General features: G+C 41.1%; 1 protein-coding gene across 2 annotated transcripts in view; it reads right to left on the reverse strand.

Moving 5' to 3' along the window:
• The window catches only part of Ano2 (anoctamin 2), a 362,201-nt gene that overhangs the window by 177,512 nt on the left and 163,102 nt on the right, over positions 1-21,587 (reverse strand). The window lies entirely within an intron of this gene.

The following is a 21,587-nucleotide window of genomic DNA, read 5'->3' on the forward strand; positions in this document are numbered from 1 at the left end:
AAATAGATTGGCAAAAATACTCTTTTTGTAAGGACTTCAAAGGGATGGAGGCTACAGGGGAAGGGATCTCTGCACAAAAGAAATCAGCAACTGATCTTTGCTGAGATGGAGTTCACTCCACTTGCTTCACAGATACACATCAGCCTTGGCCGTTTGTGGGATGGAGAAAGAACCCAGCCCTAACAGCAAACTCCAAGTATCCTGCCAGCTTTAGACTCCTCACCAACATGAATAGTACATTACCTTCTTAAATCCAGACTGCTCAACCCACAAGAAAGCACACTTTTTAAGAACAAACCTATTTTTAATAAATTATGTAAACCGAATATGTGGGTATGTGTAACTAATGTACACAAACCAACCTATGCATTTTTAAAGAATTACTAGAAGAAATTCAATAAATACTTGTAAAGGTTTGTTTTGGTGGGTGATTTTTATTTCTTATCTTCTGAACCACTTTATTGAGGCAGATGATATACAAAAGGCTATGAATACTTAATGTATCTGACAAGTCACCATGACATACCCCCTGCTCCAAATACCCTTCCAGTGCTCCCTTCTCTAAATTATTTTTCTCTTGTGTTGAGAGCACTCAGCATAAAAGAGCTCCCCTCTTTCGTGTGTGTGTGTGTGTGTGTGTGTGTGTGTGTGTGTGTGTGTGTTTTTCAAAATAGGGTTTCTCTGTAGCTTTAGAGCCTGTCCTGGAACTAGCTCTTGTAGACCAGGCTGGCCTCAAATGCACAGAGATCCACCTGCCTCTGCCTCCCGAGTGCGGGGATTAAAGGAGTGCACCACACCATCTGGCTAAGAGCTCCCTCTTAGCAAAACTCTATTTATGCTCCCCACTGTTATTAGCTACAGACTGGTATATAATGGGACTCCAAAGTGTACACATTCTACATAACTAAAACTTTACACCCATTGCTTTACATCTTCTGCTTTTCCCTTGATGTAGGCCTGGTAACCACAGTCCCACACTCAGATTCCACATACCCTACAGAAGACTAAATTCCTCAAAGAGGTGACATAGCACATCATTTGTACTACTGCCTGGCTTATTTCACTTAACATAGCATTCTCCAAGTTCATCCATATTGTTACAAATAACAGCTTCCTCTTCTCGTGAAGCCAAATAATTTTTATTTCTTTGTTTAGTTTTTTATTTTCCCATACATTTTATTCCTTTGTTTACTTCTAATTTCAGTTCTCTTCACCTGTGCTCCTATCTGTACTGTTAATAATCTTTAAGATTATTCTTGTTAAGTATCTACTGAGCAGGCTATGGATCTGTTTCTTTGGGCTCTACTACTGGAACTCTATCTGATCCTTTAAGTGAGTGTCATGGATGCATGATCCGTGGAGCCTTGACTTTGCTGTCTGTGAACTTGGAAAGCAGCCACTTCTAGTTCTTTCTGGTTAGCTTTATCTGGAGAAGATCTTCATCAGTCATGCTGATGGATGGATTAGCTAGTAGAGTCTGTGGGTAAGAGAGCTAGGAATGTGTTGATAAAACTAAGTTGAGTCAAGATCTTTTCCCATTCTGTAGGCTGTTGTTTTGTCTTGTTGACCATGTCCTTTGCTTTACAGAAGCTTCTCAGTTTCAGGATGTCCCATTTGCTAATTGTTTTTCTCTGTGTCTATGCTGCTAGGGTTATATTTAGGAAGTGGTTCCCTGTGACAGTGCATTCAACTGTATTTCCCACTTTCTCTTCTATAAGATTGAGAGTGGCTGGCTTGATGTTGAGGTCTTTGATCCATTTGGACTTGAGTTTTGTGCGTGGAGATAGATATGGGTCTATTTTCATTCTTCTACATGTTGACATCCAGTTATGCCAGCACCATTTGTTAAATGTGCTTCCTTTTTTCCAATTTGATATTTTTTGCTCCTTTGTTAAACATCAGGGGTTTGAAGTTGTGTGGATTGTTATCCGGATCTTCAATTTGGTTCCATTGGTCCTCCTGTCTGTTCTTATGCCAATACCAGGCTGTTTTCAGTACTGTAGCTCTGTAGTAGAGTTTGAAGTCAGGGATTGTGATGCCTCCAGAAGTTCCATTATTGTACAGGATTGCTTTGGCTATTCTGGATTTTTTGCTTTTCCATATAGAAGTTGAGTACCATTCTTTCAAGGTCTGTGAAGAACTTTGCTGGGATTTTGATAGGCATTGCATTGAATCTGTAGACTGCTTTTGGTAAGATTACCATTTTTACTATGTTAATTCTACCTACTCAAGAGCATGGGAGATCTTTCTACTTTGTGGTGTCTTCTTCAATTTCTTTCTTCAAAGATTTAGTTCTTCTCATGCAAGGCTTCCACTTGTTTGGTTAGAGTTACTCTGAGATATTTTATGCTATTTGTGGCTATTATGAAGGGTGATGTTTCTCTGATTTCTTTCCCAGCCCTTTTATCATCTGTGTACAGGACAGGTCTGTCTAAAATATACAAAGAACTCAAGAAATTGGTCATCAAAAGAATAAATAATCCAATAAAAAATGGAGTTCAGACCTAAACAGAGAACTCTCAACAGAAGAATCTAAAATGGCTGAACGACACTCAAAGAAATGTTCAACATCCTTAGTTATCAGAGAAATGTAAGTCAAAACAACTCTGAGATTCCATCTTACACCTATAAAAATGGCCAAGATCAAAAGTATTCATGATAACTTATGCTGGAGAGGTTGTGAGGTAAAGGGAACACTTCTGCATTGCTGGTGGGAATGCAAGCTGGTACAGCTCCTTTGGATGTCAGTGTGGTGATTTCTTAGAAAATTAGGAAACAACTTTCCTCAAGACCCAGTAATACTACTTTTGGGTATATATCCAAAAAATGCTCAATAGTGCCACAAGGGCATGTGCTCAACTATGTTCATAGCAGCAGTGTTTGTCATAGTCAGAACCTGGAAACAACCTAAATGCCCCTTGACTGAAGAATGGATAAGAAAAATGTAGTACATTTACACAATGGAGTACTACACAGCAGAAAAAATAACGACATCTTGAATTTTGCAGGCAAACGGATGGAGCTAGAAAACATCATTTTGAGTGAGGTAACCCAGACACAGAAAGACAATTATCACATGTGCTCACTCATAAGTGGTTTTTAAACATAAAGCAAAAGAAAACCAGCCCACTAATCACAATTCCAGAGAATTTAGACAACAATGAGGAACCTAAGAGAGACATACATAGATTTAATCTATGGGAAGTAGAAAAAGAAAAGATCTCCTAAGTAAACTGAGAGCATCGGGACCTTGGGGGAGGATTGAAGAGGGGAAGGTAGAGGCAGGGAGGGGAGCAGAGAAAAATGGACCAAATATAAAGAAAAACAAAAGTAAAGAAAGCTACCTAACAATCAAAAGCTATAACACAAAGCCAATGAGATGGCTCAGAGGGCAAGCAATTCCAACAACCTAAGGATACTTAGAAAGCACACGGTAAAAGCAAACAAATTCCTGAAAATTGTCTTTGATCCCCACGAACCCACCCACCTACCCCCCCAAATGCAAATAGATAAGTAAATGAACAAATACTTTTTAAATTTTGGGGCAATATAAAAGGGCCTGTCATACATGCGAGTAGGGTCTCAGTAGAAATGAGACTAGATTAAATATTTGAATGGACAACTTTCTACAGCTAAGGGTTTTCGAAAGTCACGAAAGACAATAAAACACAGATCAAAGTCACAGAGTCCCAAGCTGAAGGAGCATGAGAGCAATAAGCAGCCACCTCCCCAGGCTCAGCACAGTGAAGCTGCTGCAGACCCAGGATAGAAAAAAAAAAGTCTTTAAGCATACTGGATGAACAGGCGCACTAAATTCAGGGGGGACTCTTGGATGGGACCGCAGCCAATTCCTTAGCAGAAACTGTGAAAGCGAAAGAGAGTGACAACTTCAAAGTATGTAAAGAAAAAAAAAAACCTGTTAACCTAGAATACTACACATAAAGAAAATGTCTTTCAAAAATGAAGGCAAAACCCAAATATGGCAGCAATCAAAAGCTTAATTCACTGCCAACAAAGCTGCCCTACAAAAAAAATGTTGAAGGAGCTCTTTGGGCAAAATGGGTATGATCCAAGCAGAAATATGGATCGACACAAGATAGAAAGTACTAGAAATGGTAAAAAGAATGATAAATAAAAAGCATCTTTATTTTTAATCTCCATAAACTGTAATTCACTATCTGAAGCCTGCTTTCTCAATGTGGGTGACACTGTCCCCAAGGGGAGCTAACGTTGGATTTCTGGAATCCAGTTTAGAGTCTTAATTGTTGCTATGATGATTTAACCCTCCCAAGACAGGAGTAGTACATAAACAGACATAGAGTTTATTAATAGCATTAAGGTTTCATGGGACACGCGAGAACTGGAGACCAAAAATGGTACGAGAGGGGAAAATGATGGTTTAGAGCATTGTTAAACCAATAGTAGTGACAATGGGTTGTGGGATTTACAGTGTACTCATAAATAAACTATATAACAGCAAAAATAGACAATTAAAAAAAAGAAACTGACGAATATTCTTACAAGGTGCTGTGTGTAAAGAGTGCGAAGGTATAGATTTGAAAGTAGAGTATAACCACATTTAAAATATTTTTGTAAGCTCTAGAGAATAACTAAAATATGTTAATGTTAGATCTATCTAATGGACCGTAATTGGAGATAAAGTGGAATAATAAATACAACAAATTAAAAATTAAAAAAAATCAAGAAGAAAGAGAAAACAAATGATAATAACATGATAGATTTAAAAGGACTCACTGAACATAGCGGACAGTGAGGACTACTGAAAACTCAAGAACAATGGCAATGGGTTTTTGATCCTACTGCACGTACTGGCTTTGTGGGAGCCTAGGCAGTTTGGATGCTCACCTTACTAGACCTGGATGGAGGTGGGAGGTCCTTGGACTTCCCACAGGGCAGGGAACCCTGATAGCTCTATGGGCTGACAAGGGAGGGGAACTTGATTGGGGGAGGGGGAGAGAAATGGGAGGCGGTGGCGGGGAAGAGACAGAAATCTTTAATAAATAAATAAACGGGAAAAAAATCCCCCCAAAAAGGTAAACATATTAAAGATTATATTAAGTGTGAATAACCTAAATATCTCAAAAAACTAAGACTGGAAATCAAGAAAGAAAATGAAACTCAGCTGTATGTTTTTTTTTTTATCAGAAAGACAATTTAAATAGAAAAGCATACTGGGATATAAAAAGGGTCATAAGTATGACTACATCATGCAAATATTAATTTTAAAAAGCGAAGAGAAAAGTTGACTTCAAAACAAAGACTATTATGGATACAGGAGAAATCGACATAATGATTATTTCACCAAAATCAAATAAACCTAAATGTCTGTGTACATTTTTAAAAATGCACACAGTAAAAAAATTAGAGGATAATAGACTTTTAAATAAAAATTACAGCTGCTCCTCAACTTACAATGGAGTCATGCCCAAATATACACACTGCAAAACATTTTAAGCTGAAAATACATTCAACCCACAACCGAGTATCAGAGTTTAGCGGTGATGGAGGAAGGTCATTGGTTAACTAAATAAAGAAACTGCTTGCCCTGATAGGTTAGAACATAGGTGGGTGGAGTAAACAGAACAGAATGCTGGGAGGAAGAGGAAGTGAGTGACAGCTCTGCTCTCTGGAGCAGAGACACTATGCTCCCCTCTCCTGGGCGGATGCACGCGATGAAGCAAGCCACCAGGTCAGACATGCTGAATCTTTCCCGGTAAGACCGGTGCTACACAGTTTATTAGAGACAGGTTGATCGGGATATCAGAATTAGCCAGTAAGAGCTAGAGCTAATGGGCCAAGCAGTATTTGAATGAATACAGTTTGTGTGTTGTTATTTCGGGGCATAAGCTAGCAGGCGGCCGGGGTGCTGGGGATGCAGCCCCACTGCTCCTATTACTACATAGCAGTACGTTTCATTGTGGGATGTCCTTGTTTCCTTCATGATTGCCTGGTTTGCTGGAAGTTGCATTTGCTGCCACGCCCCCCCACCTCCCACATTGCAAAAGATGAAACTATAACCCTGCACACCATTCGTTAGGAAAAGACCACAGCAGAGGTTACATTGAGCTCAAGTCACTTTCACAGCATCATGAACTCAAAAACAAAAAACCATTAAGTCCAACTGTTGCAAATCATAGGCCATGCAGAGTGACACCCGTATCCCTGCTTTAGTAATTGAGATGACAAGTACCCATAAAGCCGGGGAGATATTAAAGACAGCCTAAACCAAGTCAGACTAATTTACATTTGTAGAATTTCCTACCAAATAACCACAGATTCTTATTCTTTTCTATACTCAGTCATGAAGATAGGCCATATTCTGAACCATAAAATGAATTTAACAAATGTGGATGCTTGAATAATAAATATTTTTTTCTGTGACCACAACTAAATTAAACAGAAAACTTACAGCAGAGTGATATCTGGGGAAAATCCCCAAAAATTTGGAAATTAAACAATAGCCTTCCAAACAACTCGTGGATCAAAGAAGAAATCACAAAGAAAATTGGAAAATATTTCAATTGAGTGAAAAGAAAACACAACACATCAAACTTTGCATGGTGCCATTAAAGCCATGCTTCGAGGATAATCTAAAACATAGATACTTGAATTAAAAACACAGTATTGAGTTAGTAATCAGAGCCTCTCATTCAACTAGAAAAACAAGGGCAAAGTCAACCCAAAGCAAGCAGTGGAAGGAAGTGGAGATGAATCCATAAATTATAATTATAAGTTACCAACCAATCCAATTTATTTTCAGTCATGGAAGTCAAACAGATGTACAAGGACTGCATCTTGTCTATGACATGTCTGCTAGTGCCTTCGAGGACACCCAGGGGCACAGAACACAGGCTCTGGAATAGCAGGGCTGCATAGCAATGTTGTTTCTGCTGTTCTCCGAGACGCAAACGTCTCCACTAAAGACTCCACTAAGACTAAAAGTCTTAGCTTTGTTTTCTCCCATTTCAAATTTTGTTAGTATGAAAATTAGATGAGCCGGGTTCATGAGAACAGAGTAAATAAATCAACATTAATGGATACAGATTATATCACTCTGGATTAATGGGAAGAACTGCGCATCACACATCATGACTGAGAGATGGGAAAGATGCTTGCATGAAGATATTCAGCAATCTATCTAGAATATCCAAAGGACTTCTACCTATCACTAAGAAATAGACACATGACCCAACCAAAAACATGGGCAAAAGACTTGAGTGCAACCTTGAATAGAATAACCAGTTGACCAATAAATATGAGAAGTACTCAGTTTACTTAATTCCCTGAAAAATGCCAGCAGGGTAAAGTCTGTAGGACAATCTCTGTTCCCTGCCCACCGGACTGAAGGATGACAGGAATCATCTCTGCTTTTCAGTGCTGATCTTAGAAAAAGCTGTTTAGGACACCGAAATGACAGTTTGATCTGTACTTTTTTTGCCATGTGAGCATGGAGTCTTGAATTTAAGCCTCAAATTCACATTTAAAAATTAAAAACTCGCCGGGCCGTGGTGGCGCACACCTTTAATCCCAGCACTCGGGAGGCAGAGGCAGGCGGATCTCTGGGAGTTCGAGGCCAGCCTGGTCTACAAGTTCCAGGACAGGCTCCAAAGCTACAGAGAAACCCTGTCTCGAAAAACCAAAAAAAAAATTAAAAACTCATGGTGTACACTCATAAAGCCAGTGAGAGGGTTGTAAAGACAGACAGGTCCCAGGAACTGGCTGGCTTGATGATTTGAAACCAAATAAATGACCCTGTCTCAAAATACAAGATGAGGGCACCAAAGGAATGCAACTGAGGTTGACCCCTGGCCTCCACATGCCTGGGTTTACATGTGCACAGGGACTCACACACATGAGCACACTAACAGAATCTGTCGGGTTTCCCCAGGCTCCCCAGAGACAGATCTTAAAGGCAGACACTTGATGCTCTTAGCTGCATTGTGGGCAGGAGCCAGAGGGCTCCTCTGCCCTCTGACAATTCTGAGCCTTTCATTCAAGTCCACAATGGGCTCTCGGGGAAGGGCTAGAGATTTTCAGCCACAGAAATCAAGCAAGCCAACAAATCCCCTCCCTGGTGAGACTCGGGGATGGGACCAACACCACTCTGAATCCCAATTATAAATGTCTTTTTTTATCCATCCTCAGTTCTTTGAGATAATATAAGTGGATTCTGGTTCATAAGGGGCCAGCATGAGAGAGAAATGAAGGAAGGGTAACATACTTCCTTCCAGAACCACATCCGGACCTTGGAAAGAGGGATTCATGGGTAATATGTCCTCTGTGTTCTCTGAACTTCAGAAAAGCAAGTTAAAGTCAGTGTAGGGCAAAGGTTAAACTCACGTGTGTAAATCAGCTCAGGTTTGCTCAGCAGTCTCTAATATGAGCTCCGTCCCCTGAAAGATTGTGGTTCTAATACATGGTCCCCAGTTGGTAGTGCAGCTTACACATGAAGTCTAGTTGAAAGAAGTATGTCTATGGGGGTGGGTCCTTGGGGTATATAATTTCTAGCCACCTCCTGTCTTTCCCTTTGCTTCCTAATCAGTCATGAAGAGCTCAGATCTCTGCATGTTCCTGCCTCTATAATATTCTGTCCAAGCATGCAGGACCGAGCAACCATAGGAAGAACCCTCTGAAACAGTGAGTTAAAATGAGGCCTTCTTTCTCTGAAGTGGTTTTGGTCAGGTATTTTTTCCTTAATAGTTTCTTTGAGAAGACCCTCAGTCAGCTCCAAAGGTAAGGTCAGAATGCTAGCTTTCCCCTCAAGGATGCTCCTGTTACATGGTTCAAATGAGTTTCTAGCTGAAGCGGGAAGTGAACTGCCCCTTTGGATGGAAAGGTGGAGAAAGCCTCCCTCTCAGGGGCTGTGGTGTGAGACTCTCCCTGTCTGGGCCTTAGAGTCCCAAGACTGTCTCATCTCTACTGCCCATAGGCAATGTGGGAATGTCTCTGGCTAGCCCACTCCCAATGATTCGGGTCCAGTGTTTCTTGAGGACCATGGTACACATGACTCTGTATGTGAACCGTGGATAGGACAGTTTTGTAGCCAATGGATGTACATGTTCCCCTCTGCCACTGCTACTCAGCTACCTGGACTTAAACTTGGGTGGTGCTTGAGCATTGTGTTATATTCCGGGTTCCTCTAAAGGACCTGGGGTTTTCTTTCTTTTACTTTTTAGAAAATAAATGTATGAAATAATTGGTTTCATTCTGACATCTTCATATATACATGTATATATATATGTATGTATGTATATATATACACATTTTCATACATATTCTTCTCACACCCAAACCTCATTACCCTTTCTTTCTTTACCCTTCTCCTTCTCATTGTTCCCCCTCCCTCTTCCTAATAGTATTCCTTCTACTTTGTGACATATATGTATTGCACACACAGAGAGAAAGAGACAGACAGAAACAGAGAGAGACGGAGACAAAGAGAGGGCAGGCAAAATCTAGGTTCTTCATGTGAAACAAAATGTGGTATTTGTCTCTCTGAGTCTGGCTTATTTTGTTCAACATAAAGATCTCTATACCAAATAACATATACCACATTTTCTTTAGCCATTAATTTACCAATGGACCCTTAAGTTGGTTCTGTATCTTGGCTATTATGAATAGTTTCACAGTAAACATGGATATGCAGGTATCTATGTTATATTCTGACTTAGATTCCTCTGAGTATATACCTGAGTGATATAACTGGGTCATATAGATCTAACGTTAGTCTCTAGGGAGCGTCTATATTGATTTCTATACCCCGGGTCACAATCAGAACAAATGGCCTGCCTGTATCTCCCCTTTCCCTGTCTGTGATGGCTTTTTGCATAGAGCTGGGAGAATTCTTTCACATTCCTGCCAGGTGTGCTATTCCTCTTCCTAAGATAATTGTCTTACTTTTCCTCATATAAAAAAATAAAACCACCCAAAATTGTTTTCCTGATGTATAAGGCCCCATTTGATCTGTAACCCTTCTTTGGCTCTGCTCCTGATGAATGGGGCTCCAGACTACTCCTTAAACATACGACATCTGTTCCCACCTTGGGGTGTTGGTCATGGTTGTTCCCATTGCTTGAGCATCCTTTCTCTCACCTCCTCTGCTCATTCTTCACTTCCTCTAGCTAGACCAAATCACCTTAGACAGCCCTGTATACTCACCCCACCCCAATGGTACCGAGATCTCCCCTAATGTGGCTCAATACCCTACCCTCTTTTCTCCAGTTCTGCTTCAATCCCTCTCCATTGCCAAGATGGAAGCCCCATGGAAATGGAGACCTCCTATTCTTTAGTGCCAAGAATTTGCCTGACACATCACAGGAGCATAGTATCTAATGGATAGCCAACTTGTCACACACACACACACACACACACACACACACACACACACACACACGAGAGGGGGGGTAAGGGCAGGAGGCGAGGAGAGAAGGGAGGGTCATAAGGAGTTACCAAGTTGAACTCTGCTCTGTATAAGTGAGGGCAGCTCAGAGAAACTGAAGAGCACCCTATAATGCAACTCAGCTAACAAAAGAAGAACCCAGTTCCAAGCCCAAGGCTGGCTGACTTCAACAGGTCCTCTACCTATGACAGGAGTCATCAAGGTGACAGGGGAAATGATAAGGGAGCCTTGCACCTCCAAGACTAAACACCATTAACATCTATTTTCCATTTTAATACAAGGCTGGAGTGAGCACTAAGGATTGTCTAAAGTGAAATTCTTCATCGAATAGTTTATAAAACTTTTTGATTTCCAGAGGAAGGTTTATATCTTAAAACACTGGTGGTATCAGTTCCAATTTCTATTTGTAAAAAGTCAATAAATACAGGAGGTCTTTGAGCATTTTCTGTTCCTGTGTGAACAGCCTGAGCTTCCAAGTGCACTTCAAGTAGTGATTAGAGACACATGGTCATGCCTAGTCCGTGATCACTCATTGCCTGGCAGTCTGGGTCATTTTACACTGTTTTTCTTCTCAGTCTTAAATATTGCTTACTTTGTATCCAGGAAAATCTTTAAATAAAGATGGAAACATAAGGAACACTGATGGTGAGATACGGCATTCTAAGTGCAGAGCGTAGAAAGAGGAAGAGCACAGCCCACACACTGGCCTGTGTGAGACACTCACACGGATGCACATGTGCTGCTCCAGCTCAGACCTGAAGTGTCCCCTCGTGGATCAGGCACTGGAATTGTCATGTCCAGCCCATCGTACTACTGGGGATTTAACTGGTGGTCTTTGCAACACTACGGGATAAAGTGCTCTCAAATGAGACTGTGGATCTCTGTCTCTTTTCTCTTTATTAGCTGGTTGTCTCAGGGTTTGGTTATAGTAACAGAGTTAGTTAACTAGTACTTGAATGTAAATCAACAAAATGATTACACTATAAAGGAAAATGTCCTACTTCTAAAACACAATGATTAAGATGAAGGGAGCTATTATGACAATTGGACATAGTTGGGCGATCAGTTATAGGGAACTAAACATTGAATTCAGTCACCAGAGAACATACCAAGAAGTCGTTGAAACCATAACCTAAACCTAATGAAAGCCACGGAGGCCAGGCATGTGCCAGGGTGTTTCTGAATGGAGACCTAGAAAAACTATTGCATGAAGCTGTGAAGTTAAAGCCTGGATTGCCTTGGAGACCCTCAGATGTTAAAGATGCCAGAGCCATGGGGTACCTGTTGAGGAAAGCTGCTAACAAGGAGTGGAACTAACCCAAGAGAGAAGTGTGTTTCAGTCAACAAAGCTAAAAGAAATATAAAGAGAGTCTTGACATCAGACATGAAGATGTAGAGTTTGAAGCTTGCCCAGCTGGCTTTTGGCCTTGCTATGGATCAATATTTCCTTACGATGCTCCTGTCCATGCATTTTGGAATGGCAATGTAAATCCTGTGCCATTATATGTTGGAATCTTGTGATCTGTTTTTTATTTTGATTTTATAAGGAATTATAGTTAAGAGATTGTATGAATTTCAGAAGAGACTTTGAACTTTGGGCTTCTTAACTTTGTTAAGACTGTTATAGACTATGGGGAATTTTGAAATTGTACTGAATACATTTTTTGCATTATGATATGACTACAAGCCTTTGAGGGCCAAGGAGTGGAATGTGGCAGTTTGAAAGAGAATGGCCCCCAAAGTGAGCAACACTTTTAGGGGCTGTGGCCTTGTTGGAGTAGATGTGGCCTTGTTGGAGGAAGAGTGGAGGTGGGCTTTATGGTCTCAGATATGCTCAAGCCATGCCTACTAAGACACTTCACTTCCTGTTGCCTTTGGATCAAGATGTAGAATTCTCCAGCTCCATATCTGCCTGCATGCTGCCATGCTCCCAGCTGCCATGTTCCCCACCATTATGATAATGGACTGAACCTCTAAAACTGTAAGCTGCCACTGCATTTAAATGCTTTCTTTTATAAGCGTTCCGGTGGTCACAGTGTCTCTTCACAATAATAGAAGCCCTAAGATACTTTGCCTCTACCCAAGTTCAATGAACAGCACTAGAGAGGAGGCAAAAAGAATGTAAGAGCCAGAGGATGGGGAAGAATTCTGTAAAATGCTGTCTTTCGGGAATACCATGTCCATTACACTTATAAACTCACAGGAGCTGAGATTACCTACACAAGATCTACACCAGATCAACCCATCCAAAATTCCAGCATAAATGAGGAAAAAGCCACAAGGCCCTTCTTATAACTGAGAAGCTTTTGGAAGTTAATAACTTCTGGGAGCAGGAGAATCATTCTTCATTGTCGTATGGCTACTGGTAGGTTGGCCCAACTCCAATACCACACCCACCCACATATGGTCAGTACTAGTTGTGCTTTGTGCTATTTTTTTTTAAGAAGAAGAGGATATTTAATTGGAATGAGAATGTGTCATTGGTATCTGGGGGAGTTAGAATGGGGGAATGGGGGGCAGGTATGATCATATTTCACTAGACGCACACATGAAATTCCCCCCCTCCAATAAATTAAAAATAAAACAAAATAAAATGAACAAACTATTTTATTATTTTAAAAGTGGGACATTCTGCCTACTTTCACGGTGTAATATGATAGCAGTTTTGAATCTTTGTTTTATAGACATCATTCTCCAAGCCAAAGATGGCATACCCTGGTATTTAAAAATATATTTGTTAGAATATCTTGAGATTTTTTTTCTTATATAATTTAATGTGAGAACATAAACATCATGTGCCACATTTGTTTAAAAAGGGATACACTTGTCTTTGTGGAATGGTTTTATATAAGACTGTAAGTGAATTTTATCGTGTAATATCCAAATATATAACATTTCTGCTTAAAGTCATATCTTCATGATATTCACACGATGTCTAAGGAATTATCCTCACTTTGGAAGTGAAATCAATGGGGATCCATTCTCTTCCTCATCCTCTCTTCTCTTTGTCACAGAGCCTCACACCCACAGGCTACACAAGTGTCCCTCCTGACTTTTCACCCTTTAGTTTAGCTTAGTCCTTAGCAGGAGTTAGACAGTGAGGCACTGACCTTCTCCAGCTCTCCAGTTGCACAGTGCCTGTCAGGGATCTTCTTCATGGTTTCAGCTTGGTTTACTCTGGATTTGTATGCCTCCATGACCCTGCCACCTGAGAATCAGGGGTGCTAACCACCCTCTCCTGTTGCTGATCTCTGGCTGAAGCAAGCTTTCCATCCTTTGTTGGTATCTACTGTCCTCAGTTGTACTTATGACTATGTTACTTTTACCCTATCAGGACCATAATAACATACAATTCAAATATCACAAAAAAGGTTCTTTTTTGCGAATGGAGTTGGAAATTTGATCTACTATAATTCTCTTCTACAGAATAGAGGACTAGGGCTAAGGGATATTAAAACAGTTGTCAAAAATTACCACCAATAACAAAGCAGAGCCACAAACAGAATCTTGGACACACAGCACTTGGCACATGGTAAATGGTCAGAAATATTAGCTGCTAACACCACAACACCACCATTTCAGCAGCAGCAGCAGTAGTAAAACTTGGAAACAGTTTTCAAATCCAAAGTTCTTTAGCATCAGGACCCAACACTTAGCCCCTGTGTGGCAGATGAAGATATCAAAGCTGAGTACAATTCTATGTAAGACAGAGTTGCCGTCACTTACAGAAGGAACAAAAAAAGACACCAAGGTTTATGCCTTAGTGAACACCTGATGAATTGCAGCTGCCTTCACACCCCTGGCTGGGTGCTTGCTCAATAAACAACCTTCACAACAGCTTCATACTGGCTTGGTTCAAATCCCCCAACTAAGTAGTGCCTCTGTTCAAAAAAAATGACCCTGTCTTAAACTGGGAAATAGGGGTTGGGGGAGAAAGGAGGATGGAAGGGGAAGAGGAAGGGAAAGGGGGGGAGAATAAGGAGAACTTGAGAGAATGTGATATGGGATTCCCCTATGTATGCTGTGATTACTATTAATGAATAAAGAAAATTGGCTTGGCCTGATAGGGTAGAACAGAGCTAGGTGGAGTGAACTAAACTGAATGCTGGGAAGAAGAAAGTAGAGTTAGAGAGAAGCCATGTAGCCCCACCAGAGACACACTGGAACCTTGCTGGTAGGCTACAAACCTTATAGTAAAATATAAAATATTGGAAATTGTTAATACTAGATGTAAGATCTAGCTAGCAATACATTTAATTGATTGGCCAAGCAGTGATTTAAATAATACAGTTTCTGTGTGGTTATTTCAGGAGTCTGGGCAGCCAGGAAATGAACAAATGGCCTCCCTACAACAGGAATGGGATAGATGAGAAGGAGGAAAGACAGAGATGAGAGCAAGGAAAGAGATATCTTGACTGAAGGAGCCATTATGGGGCTAGAAAGAAACTTGGCTCTAGAAAAATTCCCAGGAAACCACAAGGATGACCCCATCCAAGACCCTAAGCAATAGAGGAGAAGGGGTCAGATCGACTTGCCTTGTAGTCAGACTGATGGATATCTTAAATATCACCATAGAACCTTCATCCAGCAACTGATGGAAACAGAGGCAGAGACCCACATCCACACACTGGACTGAGCTCCCAAGGTCCAGTTGAAGAATGGAAGGAGTGAGAATATGAGCAAGGAGGTCGAGACCATGATGGGTAAACCCACTGAAACAGTCTACCCGGGCTAATGGGAGCTTACCAACTCCAGCTGGACTGGGAAGGAACAAGCATAGGACCAAACTAGTCCCTCTGAATGTGTTTGACAACTACATGGCTGGGGAAATCTGAGGGTCCACTGGCAGTGGCACCAAGAATCTACCCCTACTGCTTGTACTGGCTTTTTGGGAACCTTTTCTTTGGATGGATACCTTGATCAGCTTTGGTGTGGGAAGTCCTTCTGTATATTTGTTGCTTTTATTGGTTAATGAATAAAGCTCTTTTAGCCTATTATAGGGCAGCATAGAGTTAAATGGGGGGGGGGGGGGGGACTAAACTTAATGCTGGGAGAAAGAAGGTAGAGTCAGTAAGAAGCCATGTAGCCCTGCCAGAGATAGCTGCTGGATAGAACTTTACCTGGTAAACCAAAGCCACATGGTGATACACAGATTAATGAAGATGGGTTTGTTTAGGATATAAGAGCAAGCTAGAAATATGCTTAGGCTATTGGTCAAACAGTATTACAAATAATATAGTTTCTGTGTGTTTATTGAGGGACCAGGTGGGCAGAAACCTTCAACAACAGATTGGTGTACCAACATGTGCTAGCTAAATCCACATAAAATCTGAGAGGGCTTTGAAAGGAATACTAGACACTGAAAAACAAAGTTTAACCATGTTTTTTTCTGATGGGCTCTGTTGGCTGGCTGCATGCTGTGACTCCTTTAAGAGAGGTCTTCCTGTTTCAGCAGTAGTAGCAAAAAAACCCACACAGTTTCAAAATGGCACCTTCCTGGGCAGTGCTGCCAGTATAAACTCTGTCTCTTTCAGGAGGATGAACACTTGTATGGTACAATCTGCTTAATGGCATGACATAGACCTGCTGTATATCTGGGACTGGGGTGATGTGCATGGCTTTCAGAGGTGGTGAACATGTCTCCACCATGTTGGACTGGGCAGAGCCAAAAGGCAAAGCTGCCTTAGTCGTAGTAACCCTACTTAACATCTTAAGAGGCACTCCTGGACAGAAAAGGATTTCAAATACACAATAGGACCAGATTCAGACATAAAAGACCACTAATCGAGACACCATGTGTTTAAAAAAATGTATGTAGGCTTGGGAGAGAGAAGAAAAAACATAAAGAGGCAATAAATGTGATATAAAAGAGTACAGACAGTCATAGATTAAAGGAGTAAAGATAATGAAATGAATATTAAACTTGTATTAAAAAAGTAATAGAGCAAGAAAAATAAGCCATGTAAAGAAGGAATATACACAGAGAGTTTGTACTATGTATATTATTGTGCTTTCTTGGAATTTTTTGACTGTGAGGGAGCTAAGTACAGAGAGACATTTCATTGTGCAGACTGCTAAGCTAAACCAACACATGTATTTTAAAGGTATCATGACTTCAGAATTTAGGTTTAAGGATTTGTTGTTTTGGAAAAGAGGCTCTTCTTTTCTTTCCACAGAGGATAAGAACCTGTGGAATTCTTCCAGAATAATGTTGTTTGATGGACCAAGACTCCCAGAAAGGTTACCATAAACACCCCACAAAAAATTACTTTGCCCAACAAAACGCAGAAAGCAATTTGGAGAGAACTATGCCCAAATTCCCAAAATGATTGTTTATAAATGTTTGTTTACATTTAAAGGGGGATATGCTATAAAGAGATGAATACTTTGCATTGATATGGATCTTGGTTTATTGGCACATATTTAAGGTCAATTTTGTTATGTGTATATTTCTGCTCTTGATTAAGATATTGTGTTTGTGCAGCTCATTCAAAAATGTAATGTATAATTAAGAATATAGGTTAATAGATAATCATCTATAATAGTCAAGTTTATAGACAGGTTAGTTAGGTTTTTCTAGACTACAGAGATATAATTTAGATGGATAGTTATTCTTCAAACCTTTTAGAGACCTTCAGAATATGGTATTCAAAATGTTTTAAGAGCTTAAGATTTTTCATGACAATGAGACACATCTGCTTCTGGCAGCACCAATTTCTTCAAGATGATGGGCACCAAAGAGGCTCCTTATGGACTTTGTTGGCCATTTGGGCAAGCAACTGCTCTTGCATGGACTGCTTGATGGTATGCTGTGTGAGCTGGACATGCGGGGACCACAGAAAACGACTGATGAACTTCCCTAAAAGTGGGACCGTCCTTTGGGGTTCCTGCTTCATGAAAGATTCTGTCAGACATTCTGCAGGACACAGAAGAAAGTGAATGACAAACTGCCAATATAGGTAGAACTGTCTTTGAAATTTCCTGCTTTGTGAAAAGTCTGCTGGATACTATGGGCCTGTAGTCTAAAGATAAATGCCCCAACAGTAAAGAAGAACTTTGGGTGACTGTCTTGGCAGTGAGATGTCTCTGTCAATTCTAGAGCTTTGGAAGTTGTTTATAAAGCACTTAGACAATATTATATCCTTCTGGAGTCTTTTATGGAGTTGAAGAGAAGATAGTTATGGTTATAGCTTTCCTTAGGTACGATAAAAGATAAAATAGATATAAATTTTATATATTAATTCTTGCTTGATACCTGTTTTTATATATAATTTTACTATGTTAATGTTAAAACCTTCCTTTTTATTTAAACAGAAAAGGGAAAATGGTGTGGGAAGGCCTTGCATATATGTGTTGCTTTTATTAGTTAATGAATAAAGAAGCTGTGATAGGGCAGCATAGAACTAGGTGGTGGAGGGAAATAAACGGAACACTGGGAGAAAGAAAGTAGAGTCAGGGGGAAGCCATGTAGCCCCACCAGAGACAGACACTGGACAGAACTTTACCCAGTAAGCCACAGTCATGTGGCAATACACAGATTAATGGAGATGGGTTTTTTGTTGTTGTTGTTGTTTAGGATATAAGCGCAAGCTAGAAATATGCTTAAGCTATTGGCCAAACAGTATTGAAAATAATATAGTTTCTGTGTGTTTATTGGGGGACTGAGCAGGCAGAAACCTCTGATAACACAGCCTAGATATAGTAGGGAGGGCCTTAAACTTTTCTCAAAGCAATGGGCCTTACCCTCTCTGAGGAGTGGATGAAGGGTTGGGGAGGGGGAGGAAAGGGAGGATGTGAGGGAGTGGGAACTGGGATTGGTATGTATAATGAAAAAAAGACAGTTTGTTTTCTTTAAAAGAAAAAGAAAAAAAATGACCCTGTCATCTTGAACAAGATAGCATATGAAAAAAAATGCTTTTAAAACTCTCAGGCAGAGGACTCCAACATAACTTCATGAAATCCTTCACTTTCCATTTCCCTAAGTAGAAAGCCAGTCACAGTCAGAAGAGAATGGAGTTTGAGGTTAGCCTGGTCTACAAAGTGAATTTCAGGTCAACAAGCACTATATAGTGAGACCCCTGTCTCAAAAATAAATAAAATTTTAAAACAAACCAGATCTCAAAGAAGCTAAATCTTTTGTTGAAGGCCGCACTTTACTTCCAGCTATCTGCATGGCTTGGTTGCTAGCCCCAGACTGTCTATTTTAAGATCCTTTGGTCCCGCTGTTCTGCCAGTGCGGAACGTGTTCACTCAGAGCTCCTTTTGCCCCTCCCCGCAACTGCCCGCTAGAGCAACTCTAATGAAGAAGAAAAGGGGAGGGATCGGAGGGCAGTGAAATGGATCCCATATGACAGGAACAACTTCCAAATCTCATCTTAACCCAAAAGGTCACATATGCTCACATGAGTCATGTTAAAAATCATGGAAGAACAAAAGGGAGGCACTTCCAAGTTGTTCAAGTTGTTTGTTCAAGTCGTAAGATGCATTTTCCTGGTAGTCACAGATGCTTTTTCTCCAGAAGTTTTTCGGAATAGGTTTCTCCCTATAATCTGCCCAGTGATCCTATCTGCTGCCAAGATCATGTACTTCCTTCCTTGGAAGCCCTACACCTACTTTGATAGACCTACTTTGATAGACCTACTTTGATAGGCTTTGATGAGACAACCAGGAAACAACATCAATGAATGGAGGAACTGGGCTAACACTTTAAATGCTGCCAAAGCCAAAGCCCGTCTTAAACACCATTACTGCAACTCAAGGTGCTAATGGGAGTCCATCAAAAACCTCTCTACATCTCAACATACAGTGCCCACTCAGTCCGTCCTCTGATCACACCTGTTGGCCAGCATAGCCGTGGGTCCAAACCTCACCTGACATGCTCCTGAATTTACTTTCTTACTGTTATTTTATCATGACTTAATAACACTGAAAAATTTCACAGTGCTATGTAGCTGCCAAAATCCCTTCACAGAGCAAACATCTACAATCTTCTAAGCCTCTCTTTGGAAAAGACAAATGAGGGCTGTGAATATTCAACTATTCAAGCAGCTATGATGAGGGGCAAATGGGATTTCTCCCTTATTGTCAACCCCCGCCCCCCACTGTGGGTTCTTCGAAGTTAACTGTCCTCTTGTTAGTTAGATGCTTGCCTCTCATCCCCTCAGCCTGACTCCCAGTGTGTACCAATGCATCTTGTGCTCTATACACAGACATTGCAAGGGGACTCTGTCCACTCCCAGTCGCTGTTGAGGGCGCACAGGAGTGAGCAGCTGCTGAGTGGGGTTGTGAGAAGACACCTCGGCAGCATCACTGAAAGGATGGTAGAGATACAGCCAGCCATGTGAGGGCAGCAGATTCTTCACCAGGTTTGTGGTTTTGTAGAATCTACGTTTGAGTAACCTTGACTTCCAGGAGATAATGCCCAGCATGCTTTACTTCAAAGGCCAGAGGGTGAAAGCCACTTTGATCTTATATATAATCTGAGTCCCAAGACTTCATCTTGGCAATAGAACTTTAACATACCTGAGGCTTGAAGTCTAAATCTACCTGCTTTCAGACCATGGCACAGTTCCTGAAGCATACAGCAAGGCCACACATGGAAGACCACATCACAAGGTGAGGGAGGAGACCCTGAATTTGCCAGCCTCCAACAACTCAATTCCAAGACTATGGGAGAAAGTCATAAAGCCTTCATTAAACCCTTCCCCAGTGTTCTTTCAGAACCCCAGCGCACATAAGAGTTTCTGGGCTCATGCATGGAATAAACATGTCTTTATAGGAATTGAGGGGGAAGAAAAGCAACGGGCTTAACAGTAGACAAATACAGAAACTGGCAGGAGATTGAAGGGAAGTAAAAGAATGCTGGTCCTGAGAGGCAAAATGTGCCCATTGGTACAATGGTGCCATGGTTGTGAGGGGGTAACTAAGTACTTTCTGGTTGGATTTGAGACAGCTGCGTGGGAACCCATGCTTGGTACTGGGGAGGAGGTCACAGCCGTAGAGGAGAACCTACTGTGTTGTTGATTTGTTAAATGGACATGTTAGTAAATCGCCTTCTAAATATTCATGTTTATACCCATAGAACAGTGATGCTCTTGGCCTTCATCTTATAGCTGTAGGCAGAAGTTAACACAGGATGGTGGAGTTGTAGACAACTTTAGTATGCATGAAACTGTCAAAGAATCTTTAAAGTTTTTAAAAAAGGGTTTCTTTCACTTTTTTTTTGTAGCCAAGGAAGTCACAGGGCTAATTAACTGTGCTCTGAGACATTAGTGTTCCCCGAGAGTCTTCAACACAGTACTCCATAGAGAATAGAGCTGTTACAGGGAACCAGTAACCAACTGTAGCTTCACGGATGCGCCAGTGACCAGTGCAGATCCAACCTCTTCTCCTTAGCCTCATTTGAGGGTGTAGAGAAGATAGGGCTTGGGTGTCAACAGTGGCAAGAATCTGGTAAAAGAGTCACCAGATCCCCTCCCCCATGTGGCAAGCAGCAGAGGCTGAAGGAATGAAGGGCCCACAGTCAGGTTTGAAAGTTTGGTTCCTAAGACACCTACTTTCTCTCTCTCTCTCTCTCTCTCTCTCTCTCTCTCTCTCTCTCTCTCTCGCTCTCTCTCTCTCTTTCTCTCTCTCTCTCTCTCTCTCTCTCTCTCTCTCTCTCTCTCTCTCTCTCTCTCCTAGGTTTTCACCTACATTTCCTTTCCACAAACAGCAATCGCATTATTTCAGGACAAATGCATTAGATTCCACATCCCCACACCCATCTCTCTCCTAATGTCAGAAAAATATATGAATCTCAAAATGAAAAGGAAAAAAGAGAAGAAGAACAGCCAAGGACCAGACTGCGTAGTACGGTTTTGAACAATCCTAGAACATGACAGGAAAATCACTAGAGTTGGCCCACCAATCCAAATGGCAGCGGCACCCCGCCCTGTCATTGATGTACACAGCCAGGAAAGTTAACACTAAATTAGGTGGGAGCAGACATTTAGTTTGCCAGAGTGGACCGAGAAGGAATGGTCCCCAAATGTCAAGCACTTGGATGGGTGAGGTGACGCACCCTTCCCTACGGATTTCAACACAATTGTGCAAGGGTGACTCCATCTCTGTCCTCAAGTTATCAAAGGGAGGGTGGTGTCCAGATGCTCTCCATCTCTGGAACAGACTG

Source organism: Microtus pennsylvanicus, chromosome 8, assembly GCF_037038515.1.
Source record: "Microtus pennsylvanicus isolate mMicPen1 chromosome 8, mMicPen1.hap1, whole genome shotgun sequence".
In the NCBI taxonomy this organism is placed as follows: Eukaryota; Metazoa; Chordata; class Mammalia; order Rodentia; family Cricetidae; genus Microtus; species Microtus pennsylvanicus.